Below are 23230 nucleotides of genomic sequence, written 5' to 3'. Positions count from 1 at the left end.
CTGCTACTTCCTCAATCCATAAGGACATATATGCTTCCACTAAGCTTTTTGCCTCTACAGTTCTTTGTTTAACTGATCCTTATGTTTCATTGAAAGCAAAACTGTTAATTTTTGTGAAGTATTTCAAGTTTAGTGTAGACTGATGCACATCTATTTCTCTGTTTATTCTTGTCATATATATAGAATCTGAAGAAATTCTTAATAATCATTCACCTCAAATAAATTAAATGCAACATGACATAAAACCAATACTGCTTGTTGAAATAATACATTCTTTTAAGGTATGCCCCTACAGATGAAATGAAATGCTCTGTTTCAACAGTTTTCCCTTAATGGTACATATTACATATCACTTAATCTATTGTATTGCCTAAGAAAACATATAATGAAAAACATGAGCAATGTTTTGGTAAATAGTGTTTAATGTATATAATACAAGAGTATATATAAGAAATGTGAAGATGCAAACATTAAGCTCCTCACATCAGAATCAAGCACTCAAAATTTGCAATAAAAGTGCTTATCTGTAGAGTGTTAAAAAGGCACCGAACTGAATTAGTTATTAAAACCATACTTACCATGGGCAATAGTTTTACACTATCATTTGGCTTCCAAGTCACCTAACTTTGTTATCAAGGGTACTATCCCTGCAGGACAATTTAACCTTTTCTAAATTCTAGAATTTAAGATATACAAAGGAGACACCCTAGAAATAAATATGACAGAGATGATATGCTGGGTATCTTTAAATAGAATGCCTTTCAGGTGTTCAGTTTATCCAAGATCTAAAATTATGTTTAGTGTTATCAATATATAAATAACCACAGGTACAAAGGGCCATGCATACAACATGGGGCTTGCTACAGGTGATAAAATCCCTGCTGACATAATGGCAGGAAAAAATAAAACATACTCTAGCATGTGTGGAAGTAGTCTATGCATGTTGATTACAACAGCCCCTTTGAATGATAAATGGCTTGCTGCAGTTCTCGTGATATTAGAATATGCACATATAGTACTGTGTACAAGCCTGAAGGACGCCTGTTGTACATAATGCTTTATTTCAGACTCAGGGACATTATGCAAAATATTATGAATATTAAGTATCTCATATCAGTAATTCAAAGATCTAGGAAGATCGCATGTCGATTTAAGCATTAATTCCTTGCCTATTTTTTATTACATTTTCCTTGTGTTGCAACAGTAGAGAGCCTATGATGTTTTCACACCTGTGTGATTATAGCTTCTGTCAACTGCTGATACGAGATAGTGACAGTTTCATAACTGCATCTATATTTGGTGGATTATTTATATTTGATAAACTGTTTCTTTGAGAAATGATTTGTGGTATAATTGGGATCTCTTAGTATGCTTTAATATCGGCAGCTTTAAAACTGGATGTATTTGAGCAGTGCAGTAAAAAGGTGGGAATTTAAAATGTGATTAGTATATTCTACAAAATCCTTAAATAAAATTATGGAATCATTGAGAAATTCTCCGTTAGAACGATATAAATGAGTTTTACATAAAATCTAATGTAATTGTAAAATGGAATGCATAAATTTGATATATGTATTAATTTTTCAAGCAGTTTAAGTAGAATCCAGCATAGGTGAAGGTCATACTGGCAAGTAATGCATTCTATTACCTCTTTAGAAAATGCAGGCCATTAAACTATAAGATGTTTAAAACAGACATTATTCCTAAACGTGAGACCAAATTTCCAATGAAGCAATACATGTAACCTTTGACATATAACCTCTGACTATCTCATTGTAAAGTAACATTCACAGCTTTCTGAAAAGAACATTGACAATTAACTCATCTTTTCATAGCAGGCTGAACTACAAGCCCCAAAATTGTAAAACATCAAATGAATTAATGAAGAAAAAGCAGAAATAGGGGAAAAAAAAAGAGCTGTAAAATAAAATATCAATTAAAAAAAGTAAAAGCCAAAAAAATGAATATAAAGGTCACACAGACAAACAATTCAATAAAACATCTAAGAAAGACCCAGATAAGGTAGAGTCTTCACTGTGTAAAACCTTAAACCTTTTGTAGTGAACGCTCATTGCATATATGCAGACAAGCCCTTAAGGACATACCAATATTTCAGTTAAATTGCTTCTGAATGCCTATGAATTTTCACTGTTTACTTTACAAGTCTTTATTGGTGCATTCAGGCTAATATAGCTAAATGCCACTAACTGTAGACCTACCATGTTCACTTGTTTTCTGGGTTTCTAAGTACATCATAATTGGATTGTCTGGCTATACTCTAGAAACATCAAGCCTTGTGTCCATAAATATTAAGTTGCCTGCAAAATATCATAAATAACATTCAAACCAAAGGGCAAAAAGGTCAAGCAGGCAAATCATTCAGTAAAATTGTCATTTAAGCTACAGTGCAAAAATGTTTCTGTAAGGGTGTGGCAGCAAGCTGTCCTGCATCCTCATTGTGAGGGGATAGTTGTACCACTATCCCCTGACTGAAACATTTAATCTCCAGGGTCAGACACCACAGGAATAGGAGTATAACAAATTATCGTCAAATGGCTGTTGTAGTCTTATGAAAGACAACTTTTCTCTCATCTGTGAGATGTTGTGACTCCAGACCTGGAATATTTAAATAGAGGTTGTGGGGGCAAAGCCTACACACACACACACACACACACACACACACACACACACACATAAACATACACACACACACACACACACACACACACACACACACACACACACACACACACACACACACACACACACACACACACATATAAACATACACACACATACACACACACACACATATAAACACACACACACACACACACACACACACACACACACACACACACACACACACACACACACACACACACACACACACACACACACACACACACACACACACACACACACACACACACACACACACACACACATATATATATATATATATATATATATATATATATAAACACACACACACACACACATACACACACACACACACACACACACACACACACACACACACACACACACACATATAAACACACACACACACACACACACACACACACACACACACACACACACACACACACACACACACACACACACACACACACACACACACACACACACACACACACACATGTAAGTGTTGAGCAGCTTGCCTACATGACTAGCTGAGTATCATAATATATATTACAAGTGGGTTGCAATTTTTTTACACTGTTAGCACATATTTTTTATTTCCTATAGTACTTTTCCAAAATTACTGACTGAAATGTAACACTGATCTCCATACAACCCAGTGATACAGGACTGCATTCTTTCACTTCCTACATTTCAGAATTTTTCATTGCCATTTTACAGACACTGTCCAAAGAATGGCTGAAGCATTACATTGCAAAGGACATTTTGTAATCAAATGCAGCACTCGTTATTATAACTTCTTACTTATGCCATCCAACTAATGCAGTTCAGTCCTTAACAAATTCCATACATATAGCTCAGGCTTTTGGTGATTTGGTGTGTTTAGGTGGTAGTTTGTTGTGTGAAACTTTAGTTATATACAGACTTACATTGTAATATGTCATCATCATTACCAGGGGTAGTGCTAGCTAGCATTCTGGTGGTCCCAGCAAATTTCAAGGTGACTTCCATGTGAAACCATGTTTTGCTAACATCCACTCAGCATGACTTTAATGATCATTGTATAAGACATGGTATAAAAAAAGTTGATATGCACAGAGCATTAAAGACAGACAGACAGACTTGCAGTGCCACTGGCATCAAGGTAATCATTCCAACAGAAGTCCACACACACAAACTTAGTGGCATTTAGTAGCAATGTTCTGACATTACAAGCCTCTGTACCACAGCAAGGTAGCCACAAGCCTCTGTGCCACAGCAAGGTAGCCAGTCCTACAGAGATATAAACACACACACACACACACACACACACACACACACACACACACACACACACACACACACACACACACACACACACACTCACACATGCAAACACATTGACATTTAGAAATATATTGTCACATTATGACAAGTCTCTGCACCACATCAAGGTAGCCAGTCTCACAGAGGTCCACACAGATGCCCACACAGATTGCCACACAAGACAAGACAAAGATGTCCTCACAGACTCCGACACAAGACAGACAGATGTTGATATAGACTCCCATGCAAGACAGAGATGTTTACACAGACTCGCACACAAGACAGAAATATCCATAGACTCACACACACGCAAACTTCCATAAAAGACAGAGATGCCCACACATACTTACAGAGATGCCCACACAGGCACACTGACCCAGATCCACACAGAGATGCCCACACAGAATCACAGAAACAGGGACACCCACAGAGACACCCACATAAGACAAACACAGATGTCCACACAAGAATCAGGACTGCAGTGAGTAATATAGATCACAAGATGCACAAACCTCAGATTTTATATATATATATATATATATATATATATATATATATATATATATATATATATATATGGCACTACATCAGAACTGAGACATACACAACATCAGCAGTGCTGTAGCAAAACTGATGCATATAAGACAATGAGCAAAATAATATAGACAAAGGAACACAAGACAATAACTAGAAAAACACACTCAAAAGCCCAAGACAGAGTTAATGAGACAGAGACAGGCACATAGAGAAACAGGCTCTGGCACACCCCCACTCAGTGCAGAGAAAAACACAGACAAACACTGCAACTACAGAAGCACATGATTCATAGATGGACAGACAACTACTAATGTGCAGAACAGTCACACACAGCCATGGACAAACATGTGGAAAAGACAGAAAATACACACAAAACACATAAAAAAACATGGAGACAAAAGACTCAGACTCATACAGATGAACAAGTGAAGATGCAAAAGCACACATATAAGAGACACCACACAGATAGATGTTTGCCTGACCTGGACAGTACAATTATCTACAGTACACGGGTAGTTCATCAGCTTATCAAATTACTGCCACTTTTATGGTATCAGATGAGCAATACTTGTACTTTCTGTGCTCCACGGTGTCCTTCAATCATGACTAATCCCGATGCTCATAGCTGTCCTTCCTGCTGCCCCTAACTGACATTAACTCAAGACAAATCTTACTGCCCCTAGCTGTCCTTGACGCATGATGAATCCTGCTGCCCCTAGCTGTAATTAACTCACAACTAATCATGCCACTTCAAGCTGTCCACAAATCCTAATGATCCTTATCCTCAGTCACTGTCTGAGATGATGACTATACCTGCTGGAGCAAGCAACCAATTCATATGGGATATAAGCCAGACTATCAGGTGCAACTTTAAATGTACTGGCATACAAGATTCTGAAATATACTACTACAAAGGTAAGGTATGCACATACCAAGATTTTTGCAAGCATCCTGCATATTTTATTCCAGACAAATTCTTCAGTGAGGCTGCTATGTGGTGATAAACCTTATCCCACTTAATGCTCAGATGAGAACACAACTAAGCCTAAAAGTCTTTCCTGACTCACTGATGACCATAGGTATGTCTTTCAGATCAAATTTAGAAAAGCTGTACTCTGCAGTAGCCAGTAACAGGTGCAGTCAAATAAATTTGCAGTGTGATACAATTATTTACATAGATTTGTTTCAAAGGAAGATCTTTTTACATGGACACTGGTCGTTATTCAGTGTCAAGTATTCGAGAATGATTTTTCAGTTCACTTCTGAGGTCATAGTCATCAGTGTCAGTCTGTCAGTCGTTCTTTCAGAGCCTTGCACTGTTGGATCAAGGTGTCTTCAGCAACATCACTTTAGAAGTTAATATTTTCTAGAAATTTAAAGGCCTTATCAAATTCTGAAAGCTATTCAAACCAGTCTTTAAATGACAGTAATGTCATGTTCAGCAACACATTGAAAAATTCCACCTACAATTTTACTTTTAGGTCCAGTGCTGTCTTACCTTGTCCTTCATAGTTAAAAAGGCACTTTATTTTTCTCTGCTTCATTTCATAAATGTAGTATTTAAATCCAATTCTTTTGCTACCTTGAAGGTTTTATATAAGGAATGTTCAAATCTTGTCTCTGTGTAGTTCCACAGTATGCCCATAGTTGATGTAAGTACTTTGACATATATAGAAATATCAACGGCTGGACTCTGCTGCATTTTGCTTGCACAATTTGCCTCCATTAGTCTACCATACCAAACCAATAAACATATGATGAAATGGTATGACACAAGTTCTGAGCATAGTCCCATTGCCTTTTGTTATGTTGCTATGTCACTTGTCCTTAAAGCTTCACTTATCTCCTGTTATGCTTCCACAATTTCCTTCAGCTGAAATCGTACTTCTTTGATGGAGTTCATCCAGGATTCCCAGCAAATCTCTGACAGTGGCTGCACAATGGCATTATAGGTTCATAGGTTCATAGGTTCATAGGTGTGTACTAGGCTAATGGTCCTTGAGCCTTTACAAGCCTAGCCCATAGAAGTGCCCTGGCATCGTGCCGCCCAATGTTAGTTCCCAGTGCCTCTATCAAGTAGAGCCACTGGAGTGATCCCTGGGGTGAACTTTCTATTTCCCATCCACTCATCAAGATTTCTCTTGAAGAGGGCCAGTGAGGCACTCTGCTTGTCATATCTGGGAAGCCTATTCCATAGCATGGGTAGTCTCTGGGTTATGAACCTGTCCCTCCAGCATGTTCTGTTGATTATGGTAATGAGTTTGAGGTCTCTGGAGTGTGTGGTGTGGAGGGATTGGGTTTCCTTTAGATGTAGCATTTCTAACAGAGCTGGGTCAGACATGGCCTTGTAAGTCAAGCAGAGATCACCTCTTATTAGACAATATGAGATAGAGAATAGCTGGCGTTTTTTGAGTCTGTCCATGTACGACATGTGTTTAAGGCCTAGGATCCTCTTCGTGAGGTACTTTTGTGGCTTTTCCAGCTGTTGCATGTGTCTAGTGAGGTATATGCCAAATGGGGGATTATACTCGATGATTGGCCTAATGAGGAAAGAGTAGGGAGAGATGATGACCTGTTTCTTCCTGGATGCAAAACCCTTGGTAATGAGATGTGCCACATAGAAGGACATTCTGACCACAGTGGCAATGTGGTGGTTGAATGAGAGGTTGCTGTCAATCTGTGTCCCCAAATCTCTTATAATGCCTTCAGTGGGCTCCCATCAATGTGGTAATTAGTGGGAACTGAGTTTTTCTCAAAGGGGATGATGATGATGATGCATTTTTTGGCATTAAGCTTAAGGCCATGGCTTTGACACCAGTCATTGGTCTCAGTGAGGCCTTTCTGTAGGATTTCCACATCACCTGGGGAATTAATCATGGCTGCTAACCTGAAGTCGTCTGTGAACTTGGTCAACCAGAGTCCCTCCGTGTTGGGCTGGACTTCTGAGAAGTAGATGCCAAACAGGAGAGGACCCAGGACCGATCCCTGTGGGACTCCACTCATGACTGGTTGGCAGACTGACTTGGAGTCCACTACTTTCACACTGTGGGTGCTATCTGTGAGCCAATTTGCAACCCACCTAATGATATAGGGGTCGATGCCTAGTTTGGTGAATTTATCAATAATTCCTGAGTAGGGAATGGTATCAAAGGCCTTGGCCAGATTGAGGTAGGCTGTATGAACTGCCTTGCCCTCATCCACAGCTCTGATGACTGACTCAAAGAAGTCAACCAGGTTGAGCAGGCATGATCTACCTTTCACAAAACCAAATCGCACGGGATCTAGAGTTTGGAGATTCCCTATATCCTTGTTAATTAGGTCCATGATGATGCACTCCATAGCCTTACATATCAGACTAATCAGGCTAATGGGGCGATAATTTCCAGGGTCTGTAGTTGCTCCCCCTTTATGGAGAGGGATGACTGTAGCAGTATGATGTGACTTGGTCATCACCAACATGGGTGACCGTGTTCTACACCGAAGGTTAACCCCTCGCTGGTTAGATCAGACCATAGACTAATCACTCTGGATATCCACATTCTGCACCCACCCCCAGTCAAGGAAACCACTGTGAAAAACTTTTCAAAAGCAAACTTCACGTTACTTAAGACCGAGGTGGAAAGGTTCACAGCCCCCATGCTAAAGGACAACGCTGTCTAAGCTGCTGAATCTCTTACACAGGCACTCTATGAACATTTGCAAGAATGCATGGATTGTGCTATCCCAAGCAAAACCAAGACTCACTCCTCCAAGAAAAGGAAACTAGTCTGGTGGACCCCTGCAATAAACTAACTATACAATAGGAGGAAACTAGTACAGAAAAGAGTACAATCCCAAGAAGGAAAGACATCCCTGATCAGTATCAGCAAGAAACTACGATCCCTCATAAAATCGTCCAAGGCTTGCTTCAAAAGAAAAATTGCCAAGGACTCCAAAGATAACCACAAAGTGTTCTTTAGCTATGTCAAGAACCTAAGTGGAAACTCTCAGATCTGCTCTGAGTTAGTGCAGAATTGCACAAAATACACTGAACCATCTGATATTGCCAACATTCTGGCAGACAGGTTCAGTGCAAACTTTACCCATCTCTCACCCCCTAAAGGTCCCATAACCATACCAGAAGAATGTAGAGCCCCGGAAATCACTGACACACAGGTTAAAACAACCCTATCCAAAGCCAAAAACACACCTTCAATGGGACCAGATGGTGTCACAGGCTGTGCCTTACATGAACTCCAAAATGAGCTAACCCCTCACCTAAACACACTGTTCAAACTCAGCCTCTCTACAGGCTACATACCCATAGAGTGGCAGACAGCATCAGTTATCCCACTCCACAAAGGTGGAGCCACAACGGACCCCGGGAACTATCGCCCTATAAGCCTGACTAGCCTGGTCTGTAAGGCTATGGAGCGCATCATCATGGAACTCAATAACAGAGACATTGGAAACTTCCAAACATTGGACCCTACCCAGTTTGGCTTTGTTAAGGGCAGATCATGCCTCTTAAACCTGGTGGACTTCTTTGAGACAGTTACCAAGGCTTTAGATGAGGGAAAGGAGATCCACACAGCCTACCTAAATCTCGCAAAGGTTTTTGACACCATTCCCCATTCTGGTATTATAGACAAGCTCACCAGCCTGAACATAAACCCCTACGCCACAAGATGGGTTGCCAATTGGCTCAAGGATAGAACCCACATGGTGAGAGTTGCAGGCTCTAGGTCCGACTCTAAACCAGTTACAAGTGGCATTCCTCAGGGCTCAGTCCTGGGACCCCTCCTGTTTGGTATATACTTCTCGGAGGTACAGGCAAGCACAGGAGGACTATGGCTGACCAAGTTTGCAGATGACTGCAAACTGGGGGCCATAATTGACTCTCCAGCTGATACAGACATATTCCAGAAGGGTCTCACTGAGACGGATACCTGGTGTCAAAATCATGGTCTCAAGCTAAATGACAAAAAGTGCATAGTCATCCCCTTTGGAAAGAACAAAGTACACATGAACTACCACATACGTGGTAGTCCCCTAAATACAGAAAATGTAATAAGGGATCTTGGGACCCAAGTAGATAGTAATCTCTCCTTTGATAATCATATTGCGAAGGTAGTTAGAAAATTCTTCTATGTGGCTCACCTAATCACAAAAGGGTTGGCATCTAGAACAAAAGAGGTTATTGTGCCCCTCTACTCATCACTCATCATACCCATCATAGAGTACAATGCCCCATTTAGGATGTACCTTACAAGACACCTGCAAGAGCTGGAAAGACCACAGAAGTACCTCACCAAGAGGATTACTGGCCTCAAACAGATGCCCTATGCAGCCCGACTGATGAAATTACAGCTGTACTCGGTTGCATACTGCTTACTCAGAGGTGATCTCTGCCTGACATACAAGGCCATGTCCAACCCAGAATGGATGGACATGCTCCACCTAAAAAAAAACAAAACCCCAAGAGCCACATGCTCTATAGATCTAAACCTCACCACAATGATAAATAGGACGTACTGGAGGGATAGATTCCTGTCCCATAGACTTCCCATGCTTTGGAACAGGATTCCAATCTACATTAAGCAGAGCCCCTCACTAACACTCTTCAAGAGAAACCTTGATGAGTGGATGGGAAACAGAAAATTTACCCCGGGGATCACTGCAGTGGCTCTGCTGGATAGTGGTGCAGGGAACTAATGGCTCTGCTGGACCAAGGCACAGGGAACTAATCTAAGGGGGCGGCAAAAGCCAACACATTCTGGCTAGGCTAATAGATGCCCTCGGGCAGATAGCCTAGTACTTACCTATGAACCTATGTATAAAGCAAAAATCTGGACATTCTACATCATAATCCCTCTTTTACTGCACTTCTTAATTTCTTTGCTCAAGAATCAGGACAAAGCCAGTGGGGGAAACGTTTAAAATCAGGAGCAAGGTTTTGAAGTAGTAGCATAATTCACAAAAGAGATACATTTTTTTGTGAATTACAGCAGTATCAACATGCATTCTGTGGATAGTATGAAGCATTAAATTCTAATGTCTTGAATTATTGACTGTCTGTAATCCTTAGTGATTTACCAGAACATTAAAAAAATTACAAGGAAAAGGCAAACATATAGGGCAAAAATCAAAAACAGTTGAGTAGTATGTGCTGCTTTCTGTCACAGACAAAAGGACCTTGACTAAGACTAAACTATATGTTGGCACTGGAGATCCCCTCTTCCATTTTCCTCTTTAAAATAAATAATTAAATAAAAATGAAATTAAAAACAGAACAAAAATTGCCTTTTGCATTTGGTGTTAGACTGCTACTATTCCTCCACTTGCCTTTACAACCACATTTCTGACCTGTTCCTTCTTGCTCCTACTAATCTTTTTTATTGTCCTGAAAAGTACAGCTGTTCAGATCTTTTACTAAAATGCCCTTAAAAGGGAACAAGTTATTCATTCATCCTCCTCCTCCTCCTTACCAGTAAGCAAAATCCACAATCGAAAAAAGGATTTAAGAAAATGTTTACACGTTTTCTATTTTAAACCTAGTAAGAATAAGAAAGTAGCTCACAGCATGTGGCTTTTAAAGGCAGATAACAATTGATGTAGAATTGCTTGGAGCTTACCACAACTGATTAGGTCCTGTTCTTACTTCAATGAAGTGGACCTGACAAAGTGCAGCTTTTCTCTTAACATCACGTCTTTACTGGAATAAGTTAAAAAAAGCTTGCTGAGCTGCAACCAAGTAGGTCATTGTTTCAGGAAGGCAGACCTGATGGACTGCAGCTTTTTGCTGATGCCATATCCTCAGTGGAGAAAATATTATCAAAAAATCACAAGACAATGACCTCAGCTCATGGCAGTAATACATATGATTGCTGGAGCCAGGCACAGGGGAAGCCAGACTGTGGCATGGCCATATCTCATTGGGGGGCCTCTCAAATAGTGAGATATTTGATGCCTCCAATGGCCATGTGTTCATTGGGTGCATAATACCTGCTATGATAATCATCATACACAATAACAATATAATAATAGTATGTTGTGATATACAGCAATATGTTACTATGCACAGTAACATCATCATATGCAATAATATGCCATCATCTACATACACAGTACTACATCATCATACAGAGTAACATATCATGATATGCATAATATGCCACTATATACACCAACATGTCATCATCATCACACATATTCATATGTCATCATCATACATTTTCATAACATGTAAAAATGTCATGCTGTCACTGGTATCCTAAAGATGACACCATAAAGACACTAATGAGCAAATCCTAAAACCATGTTTAGAGAGGGGCTTATACAGACAGTCTACTTTTAATGTCATGGGATGCTGGATGAGATCTATAAGTTTTGCATAATTGGATGAAACTCAAGAATGACTTCTCAAGTCAGTTAATCTACTGGTAAAACAAAACAAAAAAAAAAAACAAAACAAAATAAACAAATAAATAAAAATGAAAAAAAAAAAAGAGTCAGTAGAGCATACAAAATGATGCTATACAGAGGCACGTCAGGGTCTTGTTCTAATGATACAATTATAACATGGATAGTGTCATGTAAATGGTCAATTTCAATAACATCTAAACAGCATCTTTTCTTAAGGGAAACTAGTGCATATATCTTGATTTTTTTAAAATCCTTACCTCCTGTTGTGTTGGCTAATTCTGCCTTGTACAGTGCTACACAAGCACACGCACATATTGTTTTTGCTGGGGTTACACATTCTTGGTTGATCCACACCATGCTTTGTGGCCAGGTTTGCAGTACATGTAAATGCTAGTTGTAGTGTCATATACTCATACTACAAACAGGTATAACATACAATGTTTGTTATGATCGTAAGGGCTCCATCACAAATAGGTTACAACACTCTGTATCCTCTAAAATTTGTATTACGCTACTAGACAGGTACAATGTTGTGGCTCGCAAGTATACAGTTACCCATATGAGCTGAATGGAACAGGTGCAAAGCTGTGACAGAAGTGGTTTGGACTGTACTGCAGAGAAGAAGAGTGTGAAAAGACCATTGGCAGGTATGGTTCTTAAATGATTCATTAGAAGGCATGCTGTTTGTTGGCAACAGCAGAATACAATGACAAAGAAGTGAAGGGCCTATTTTAAGAAGCACCAGTCTAAAATAACACCTCACCCCTAGCCTGAAGACTGCCTTTTTATTGTTAATCTTAGGTGACATGGTCATTTATGAGTTGTTTTCCTGTTACCTCTCCACTATACATTAACACTGCCGAGTCAGGAGTTTGAATGAGCTGCACTGCTAGGTCACATGATGAACTGAGATAAAATGGAGAGCAATGTTAATGTATAGCAGTGAGCTAAGAATGCGTTATCATCATCATTTTCTAAACTTCTTGTCTTAGTGAGGCCCACAGTGGTAAGAAGCTGTGCAGCAAAGACCAGACTTCCATCTCCTCAGCAACAATTTCCAGATCATGCTCTGTGACTTCCAGGCATTCTTAGACAAGCAGAGATAAACTGCCTTTCGACTTTTCCCGGTTAGGGGTTACCACAGCAGAACTCCAGTCCGCTAATGATTGACAGTGACTTTTTATGGTGTCGAGTTGCGATCCCAGCGCCCAACCTTGAAAGAAGGGACACGCTCGCACCTACCAGCATGTCTTTAAATTCAATTGACCATGGAAAGGACATGCAGACTCCGCACAGAAGGTGTTCCAGCCAAAAATCGAACCAGAGAATCTGTTGCTGTGAGGCGACTAAGTCTACCTTTGGATCCCATCTCATTGGTCTGTGTCTAGTACACCTCCCATGGGAGGCACCTGGTGATAACCTCTGGATTCTCTTTACCACAGAGGAACAGTGGCTGTCATCTGAGGCCATCATAGATGGGTGAGTTGTTCACTCTTCCATGGAAACTGAGCGCAGCTACTCTGTGAAGAAATGATTTCTGTTGCCTGCATCTGTGATGCCATGTTTTTAGTCACTGTTAAAAGCTCATGATCACAGGTGAGGATGGAAGTATAGACAGACTAGTAAACTGAGAGCATCATCCTATAACTCAGCTCTCATTTCCCAGTACAGTTCAGCCAAAGTTTGCAGTACTGCCCGTCTGCACCAATCTGCTGGTCGCACACTCTCAGTCCTGAACAAGACCTCACAATGCTGGAATTCTGCCACTAGAGGTGCTACTTCTCTCTCACCTGCCAGCAGATAGCAAGACAGCAACAGACATTTTTTTCCCAGGCAGATCCAAGGTTTCTGAGTTGATGGTACTGATTTTTTTCTCAACTGCTTCCTACTTGATGCATGTGGAAGGTTACAGTCACTGTCACTTGGGGCTGATGTGACAACATCTTCAAATAAAAAATGTTCAGACAAATAATCTGGACACTTTTCTGACTTTGGCAACACCTTAATATCATGTCCATGAAAGACAGAAACAAGAAGGGAGACAAAACATACTCTAGAAGAAGTCCTGAATGTATCCTAAATGTATTTAACAACACAAAGTCCCACTCCTCAAATACTGATATTGAATGGTATGGAGCAAGACTCTTCTGTCTCAAGTACTGGTACTGAATGGTACATAGCAGGACTCTTATGTCTCAAGTACTGGTACTGAATGGTACATAGCAGGACTCTTCTGTCTCAAGTACTGGTACTGAATGGTACATAGCAGGACTCTTCTGTCTCAAGTACTGGTACTGAATGGTACATAGCAGGACTCTTCTGTCTCAAGTACTGGTACTGAATGATACATAGCAGGACTCTTCTGTCTCAAGTACTGGTACTGAATGGTACATAGCAGGACTCTTCTGTCTCAAGTACTGGTACTGAATGGTACATAGCAAGACTCTTCTGTCTCAAGTACTGGTACTGAATGGTACAGAGGAGGACTCTTTTGTTTCAAGTACAGGTACTGAATGGTACATAGCAGGACTCTTCTGTCTCAAGTACTGGTACTGAATGATACATAGCAGGACTCTTCTGTCTCAAGTACTGGTACTGAATGGTACATAGCAGGACTCTTCTGTCTCAAGTACTGGTACTGAATGGTACATAGCAGGACTCTTCTGTCTCAAGTACTGGTACTGAATGGTACAGAGGAGGACTCTTTTGTCTCAAGTACAGGTACTAAATGGTATGGGGCAGGACTCTTCTGTCTCAAGTATTGGCACTGAATGGTATGGAGCAGGACTCTTTTGTCTCAAGTACTGGTACTGAATGGTATGGAGCAGGACTCTTCTGTTTCAAGTATAGGTACTGAATGGTATGGAGCAGGACTCTTCTGTCTCAAGTATTGGTACTGAATGTTATGGAGCAGGACTCTTCTGTCTTGTAGCACTTCTCACAAAACATTCTAGGATACCTAGTCATATGCCTCTTCTAAGTCCAAGGTAAGGATGTAGTACACTTGGGAAATGCACAATCCTTTATTAATCCTCTCATCATGACTGTCATGTCTTCACTATCTGCACTTTTTTAGTAGACTTGGTGCATAAATTCTTGACTAAAATTAATTGGGGAGCAACTATCAATGGCAAACTTCCGCATGAAGAATAAAAACATCTGCAAATGGGCACCACCGGAGCAAACACTGTTAACACTGAATTGCCCAAATGGGTTAGACAAGTTATGAAAAAGTTTTCCAAAACCAGTACCATTATTACTCACATGTTCCCCAGTTCTGGAACCTAAACCACCTTTTTAGAAAGATATGTTAAGATGTATAAAATGTTTGTGGGTGACCTATTTATTATTACTGATGCATCTTTATGTCAGATAGATGCATTTGTCAAAGACGTTAACAACACTCACTACTAGCATTTTAAGCTTTGTTCTGGGATAAGTAGGGAAAAGTGTTCCATATTTGGAAATGGTAGTTACCTGGGATTTTGCAAATCATAATTTTTCTTGTGGGATTTGTAGAAAACCTTGTTTTTCTAATAACTATTTACACTATCTTAGTGCACATCCCACATATACGAAAAGAAAGATTCCTTTTGGTCAGATGATCAGATTGTCTAGATTGACCACTGATTTTGATTACTTTTCTAAAGGGATTAATGACATTATTATATGTAGTAGGAGTTATGATCGCATCTTGCTGGTTAAGACTCCCGAGGAGATCAAGCACAAGAGAGACAGACAGTTTCCTTCTGTTCTGGTGAAGGGTATACCTCAGAGGAACAGTATTGATGTTAAATACAGCAACAGTTTCATTTTGCAGATGACTGCTGATGACAGTAGTATTAGGAAGATTATTATGCACAACTGGAACATTTTCCAAGATAACCCTGATGTATATACAGCAGTGGGTCCTTCTCCCTGATCTGTGTGTAAAAATTCTAAGTGTATTAAGCAAAGGTTGGAGAATGTTAATACTAAGATGCCTTTGCTACCCACTAATAAGAAAGTGGAAATGTTTAAGTGCGTTTTTGTAGGGCATGTAATTTTATACTGGAAGGCTCTGTTATTGATTTGTCTCAGTATGGACAGAAGCGTTTGATTAAAGCACATTATGCTTGTAACATTACTGGTTTGATCTACATTGCCATCTGCTCATGCTGGGATGTATTTGATATTGGCATGACTACCAGAAAGTTATCTCAGACAGTCAAAGAACACTTGTATGCCATTAAGAGCAAAGACACAACAGCGCTTTGTACCAACACACTTTAATGTGCAGTTCCTTTAAGAAGTTCTATTTTGCTGTCTTAGAACATTTACCTGTGGAATTTGTGGAGAAGTGTTTCAAGAAGTAGCTACTTAAACAAAGAAACATTGTGGCAGTTTATGATGCAGGCTGATAAGTTTCCTGGTCTGAATGATACTATTTGTATTAACTGTTTTTTTATAATTGGTTTTAAATATTATGTTATTTTGTATTGAGGTATATTTATTTTGTGAATTTAGTGTTTTTTTTACCTTTTAGGTTCATCATTTGTCTTAATTAATTTAATTATTGTTCCATGGTTTTGACTGGTCTGTTTGCATTATAAAGATTCTTAGTCTGTTGCTTAGTATTCTGATGAAGTCTCTCGTGGAGGAAAGTGCTCAACAAATTTTCCTTCAAGCAGATTCCATTTTCCTGTGGTGCCTATCGGCAGATGTTTTTATTGTCCAGTTTTTGCTATTCATCATCCGTGTGGTTTGTTTATGTTGGTTAAACTTCTTCATGAGCTGTCTTTGTAAATATCCAATTTCTCTTCAAATAAAGTGCTTTGTCAAGGAAAGCCATGTCTCTAAAATCTGGGAATGGCATGCATTGTTCCACCCTACAAAGGTGGCCCCTCGTTAACATTAAATAATTATTATCTCATTATCTTACTTCATTCCTTATCAAACATTTTTTAAAAAGTCATTATTGTTGACTACTACATTACTTAATAACTTAGAATCTCATATTGAACATTCAACTTGGGTTCAGGCTGACTTATGGAATGGTCATAGCAATTATTGATATTATGGAGTACATCCCTAATCAGCTACACCAAGATAAAATTGTTGGTTAACTCAAGGTCTCTCCAAAGCATTTGACACAGATTGTCATATAAAGCTTTTTGAGAGTTTAGTTGGTTGCAGTCTCAATGTAAATGCCATAAAATGGTTTACTAATAGCCTAGACAATAGATAGCAGTCACTTTGGAGCAATTGTCCCTTCCTGGCCAGTGAATGTGGATGTTCAACAATGGTCTGCTGGGCTCACTCCAGTTTACCATTTTTAAATGACATGTATAATTCCTGCAGCAATGTAAATAAAATCTAGTTTGCTAATGACATGGGCCATTATCCTAGCTGATGTACCCACTGACTGTACTATTTCCAAACTGCAATCTTGCTTCCATAAGCTACAGCTCTGGATAAAGGCTATGGGATTGCATATTAATGTAAATAATATGAAATTAATAGTCGTTATACCTAAACATCAATGTCAAGATTATATCCTCTCCTTAAATTCCGTTATCATTCACTCTTTTTCTCAAAACAGTAATTGGTTTAAAATTCCCAGACCAATCAACTATGGAAAAAATTAATTCAACAAATCTAATTGGCTGTATTCTGGACTGTTAGTTAAAATGTAACCAATAAGTAGCTAATAAAATCAGAATAAATTGGAAATGTGCAGGCTTAACAGTGCTGGTGCATTCATCACAGCCAATGCCAGATTATACAATGCTAGCGTGTAAATATTACCCTTCACTGCTTTACTGTATTGTACTCATATACTCACTGAGCACTGAGCCACAACCCACGTTCTACATAAACTAAATTAGATTTATAGTTGAAAAGTTAGATTCACTGCTGGAAATTGTGACAGAAAACCTTATTGTGCATCTTTGCACATCCAACACTAGTAAGAGTTTTGTACTTAGCTGTCCTTTAAGCTATTGAAACTTCCCCATAAACTTTTCTATGTATGTAGCATAATGCAAAGACCCTAATTTTGTAATATTGGGTATACTGCCTAAAGATATACAGTTTTAGTTAAGTAAGAGTACCATGTTTAGTTTTGTTAATCATCTGAATGTAACTAAATCTATCTTGTATTCTCTGTTAACATGTATACTAAATATAACTGGAGCTTTTCTCCTCGGGTCTCCACTGAAAATAGATTTCTGACCCAGCTGGACTAACCCAGTTAACAAATGTCAATAAATAAATAAATAAATAAATAAATAAAATAAATCTGTGAAAGCCAAATTTAAACTTGTTGCAATTAATCTGTCCCCTGTATGTTACACTTGTTTTCCTTTTTACTATATTTGTTGCTATTTTTGCTACTTATTATAACTCAACAATTACTATTTAGTGAAAACTAGTTACAGAGTAGTCCTATTTTTATATATTAGGCATCTCGTTATAAATGACAACTTTATGATATACATGCTGTCCTACAGTTATGAGTCTCAATGTCTGCTTCAAAATATATGTTACTATACATACCGTGTACATGTCTACAATGTTTTTGATCTGCATTGGAGATATTTCAATCTAGGACTCTCCTGAAAATGATTCTTCTCAGCAGCACATTCCTGGTTAATGAATGATAATAAATAAATATGGAAGAAGTTCCAGTGATAAGAGCAGGCATGAAAACTGTGTGCTGCCACTAACCCGAAAGGGGCTGAACATAGTAAAATACTGGTAAACAAAGATGGAAGCCAATGGTGTGCCATAAGCCAGTTGTGTTTTCATCTGGTCAGTATTCTCAGTGATTTTGTTAAGCATAGTCACTGTAACAATAAATCATAACATGACTAGTTTTCTTGCCACTCTCTTGCTTTCCTTGGCCTCCATTTGAATAGCTAGTGGTTTCGTATCTTGCGTCTATATATCAATGGTTGCGTGTGCTGGTACGCACTGATATGGGTGTTTGGGTGGCTTATGACTATCTGTAGAGCTGCACCATCTTCTAATCAATTCATCTCTCTGCTTTGACAGCTGTCTATTATCTGAAGTACCTAAAGTATTTTTTAACTGTACAGTAATTGCTATTGTTTTGCTTTAAATGGCTTCATTTGGTATTGCTCAAATTCAAACTTTATTTTTTCTTGTTTAAGTATTTCACTGCCTAAGTCTATAAATAAATGTTGTTGTGATAGACCAATAGTCCTAACAACTTTAATTCAAGTTGTTTGTTTTCTCTGGGGTCTGACCATAATTTTAAAGACTGCCAACACTGTAAGAAATTCAAATCATCATCATCTTTTGGCTGCTCCCGTTAGGGGTCGCCACAGCGGATCATCCATTTCCATTTCCTCTTGTCCGCTACATCTTACTCTGTCACACCAACCACCTGCATGTCCACTCTCACCACATCCATAAACCTTATCTTAGGCCTTCCTCTTTTCCTGTTACTTGGTAGCTTCATCCTTAGCATATTTTTTTCCAATATACTCAGCATCCCTCCTCAGCACATGTCCAAACCAATGTAATCTTGCCTGTCTGGCTTTGTCTCCAAACCTTCCAACCTGGGCTGACCCTCTAATATACTTATTCCTAATCCTGTCCACTCTCGTCACACCCAGTGCAAATCTTAACATCTTTAACTCTGCCAAATCCAGCTCTAACTCCTGCCTTTTTGTCAATGCCACTGTCTCCAACCCATATAACATAGCTGGTCTCACTACCCTCTTGAAGACCTTCTGTTTCGCTCTTACTGGTACTCATCTGTCACAAATCACTCCTGGCACTCTTCTCCACCTACTCCACCCTGCCTGTACTCTCTTCTTCACCTCTCTTCCACACTCACCATTACTCTGAATTATTGATCCCAAGTATTTAAACTCAACCACCTTTGCCACCTGTACTCCTTGCATCCTCACCATTCCTCTATCCTCCCTCTCATTCACACACATATATTCTGTCTTAGTCCTGCTGACCTTCATTCCTCTTCTCTCTAGAGCATATCTCCATCGATCCAGGGTCTCCTACACCTGTTCCCTACTTTCACTACAGATCACAATGTCATCTACAAACATCATAGTCCACGGGGACTCCTGTCTGATCTTGTCTGTCAACCTGTCCATCACCATTGCAAATAAGAAAGGGCTCAGAGGTGAGCCTTGATGTAATCCCACCTCCACCTTAAACGCATCCGTCACTCCCACTGCAGACCTCACCACTGTCACACTACCCTCATAAATATCCTGTACCACTCTTACATACTTTTCTGACACTCCCGACTTCCTCATACAGTACCACAACTCCTCTCTAGGCACCCTGTCATATGCTTTCTCTAAGTCTACAAAAACACAATACAACTCCTTCTGACCTTCTCTCTACTTCTCCATCGACACTCTCAGAACAAACATCACATCTGTAGTGTTCTTTCCCAGCATGAAACCATACTGCTGATCACTAATCATCACATTCCTTCTTAACCTAGCTTCCACTACTCTTTCCCATAACTTCATGCTGTGACTGATCAATTTAATTCTTTTGTAGTTACTACAGCTCTGCACATCACCCTTATTCTTAAAAATCAGTACCAAAACACTTTTTCTCCATTCCTCAGGCATCCTCTCACTTTCCAAAATTTCATTAAACAATCTGGTTAAAAACTCCACTGCCATTTCACCTAAATACCTCCATGCTTCCACAGGTATGTCATCTGGACCAACAGCCTTTCCATTCTTCGTCCACATCATAGCTATCCTTACTTCCTCCTTGCTAATCCACTGCACTTCATGACTGATTATCCACACATCATCCAACCTTCTCTCCCTCTTATTCTCTTCATTCATCAACCCCTCAAAGTACTCTTTCCATCTGCTCAACACACTCTCCTCGCTTGTGAGTATGTTTCCCCCATTATCCTTTATCACCTTTACCTGCTGCACATCTTTGCTAGCTCGGTCCCTCTGTCTAGCCAATTGGTACAGGTGCTTTTCTCCCTCCTTAGTGTCCAACCTTTCATACAACTCTTCATATGCCTTATCCTTAGCCTTCGCCACCTCTCTCTTTGCCATGCACCTCATCTCCTTATACTCCTGTCTACTTTCTTCATCTCTCTGATAATCCCACTTTTTCTATGCCAACCTCTTTCTCTGTATACTCTCCTGTACTTCCTCATTCCACCACCATGTCTCCTAATTGTCCTTCCTCTGTCCAGATGTCATACCAAGCACCTTTCTAGCCGTCTCCCTTACTAGCACTGCTGTAGTTACCCAGCTATTTGGTAACTCTTCACTGCCACCCAGTGCCTGTCTTAACTCTTCCATGAACTCCACCTCACAATTACCCTTTTTCAATTTCCACCATGTGATCCTTGGTGCTGCCCTCACACTCCTCCTCCTCTTCTTGATCACTGTCATCTTACAAACCACCATCCTATGCTGTCTAACTACACTTTTGCCGGTCACCACTTTACAGTCTCCAATCTCCTTCAAACTGGCCCTCCTACATAAGATATAATCCACCTGTGTGTATCTTCCTCCACTCTTGTATGTCATCCTGTGCTCCTCCCTCTTGTTAAAATACATGTTCACCACAGCCATGTCCATCCTTTTCACAAAATCCACTACCATCTGACCTTCTGCATTCCTTTGTTTAACACCATACCTACCCATCACTTCCTCATCCCCTCTGTTCCCTTCACCAACATGCCCATTGAAATCTGCTCCAATCACCACTCTCTCACCCTTGGGTACAGTCATCACCACTTCATCCAGCTCACTCCAAAATTTTTCTTTCTCATCCATTGCACACCCAACTTGTGGAGCATATGCACTAACAACATTCATCATTACACCATCAATTTCCAGCTTCATAAACATCACTCTATCTGACACTCTTTCCACCACCAAAACACTCTTAGCATACTGTTCCTTCAGGATAATGCATACGCCATTTCTCCTCCCATCCACACCATGATAAAACAATTTGTACCCACCTCCGATACACCTAGCCTTACTCTCCCTTCCATCTGGTCTCTTGCACACACAATATACCAACCTTCCTTCTGTCCATCATATCGGCTAGCTCTCTCCCTATACCAGTCATACTGCCAACATTCAAAGTTCTGACTCTCACTACCACAGTCCTAGCCTTTCTCCTCTCTTCCTGCCTTCGGCCATGCCTTCCACCTCCTCTCCTCCTTCGGCCAACAGTAACCCAATTTCCGCCAGCACCCTGTTGGCTAACAGTACTGGTGGCGGTCGTTGTTAACCCGGGCCTCGACCGATCCGGTGTGTAAATACTGGTGTCTGCATGAATGAGTTTACTAAGTTTTACGCCGGGTGCCCTTCCTGACGCAACCCTCCCCATTTATCCAGGCTTGGGACCGGCACAAAGAAATGCACTGGCTTGTTCATCCCCAGTGGTTGTAAGAAATTCATATAAGCCATGAAAATCAGAAGACAAAACATCTCTGTCTTCACCTTTAATCAAGAGACTAAAGTCATCAAAGAAAAATTTCTGAAAGTAATTCAACATTCTTCCAGAAAAGTAAGCAAAAGCTAAAAATAAAAAATGCATACAAAATAGAAAAAAAACTATCAAGAAGAAAATATCCTTACCAATAGATCCTAAAGCTTTTTTAACTGCTCTTTCACTGCCAGAAACTAGAACATCTTTACTACTGAGTGCCACTGATACAGAAGGGAAGTTGGACCATGCAAAATCCAGAAAGCCTCCTACTAGTGTGCCAAATTACAGACAGAAACGGGTACCTACATTAATGCTGACCAAGGTAAAGAGGTCGCTCATCCCAGAAATTGCTGTAAAATTTCTGGAATATGAGTCACAGTTTCCCAGGACGAAGTGCTTCAACTTGAACTGTAGGCTTTTCAACACCAGAATGTGAAGTTTTCCAGCCGAAGCGCTCCCCTTTCTTACTTTATGAAATGTCTAAGCTAGCATTCTTTCTTACTGCTGTAGCCTGTAATAGACTATGTGAAGAAATCATCAGGCAATACTCAGGTACCTAGTCTGCACCATATGCAAGATGAACTTATAATAGTTCATTCTTTCCGTACATCAGTACCTCTAAAGGTTTCCGGTAAATGAAAGAGATTAATGAGTCCATCTTCTCCTTCCTCTGAACAGGAAAAAATATTTTACAGTTCAGAGCCTTCCTACACAGTGTATTTTCAATTAGTTTGGTACTCAAATTCAAAAAGTACAAGCCTGTTTTCATGAGTTAATTGGGGACAATAAATGGCCACATGGTTTCCGTGAGTCACACAGTAGGACAAAGAGAGACTGAGGGAATCAAAACTTG

This window comes from Protopterus annectens, chromosome 12.part0 (assembly GCF_019279795.1).
Source record: "Protopterus annectens isolate FY-2018-M chromosome 12.part0, PAN1.0, whole genome shotgun sequence".
In the NCBI taxonomy this organism is placed as follows: domain Eukaryota; kingdom Metazoa; phylum Chordata; order Ceratodontiformes; family Protopteridae; genus Protopterus; species Protopterus annectens.
The sequence above is the reverse complement of the archived record's forward strand: the minus strand, read 5'-3'. Positions refer to the sequence as shown.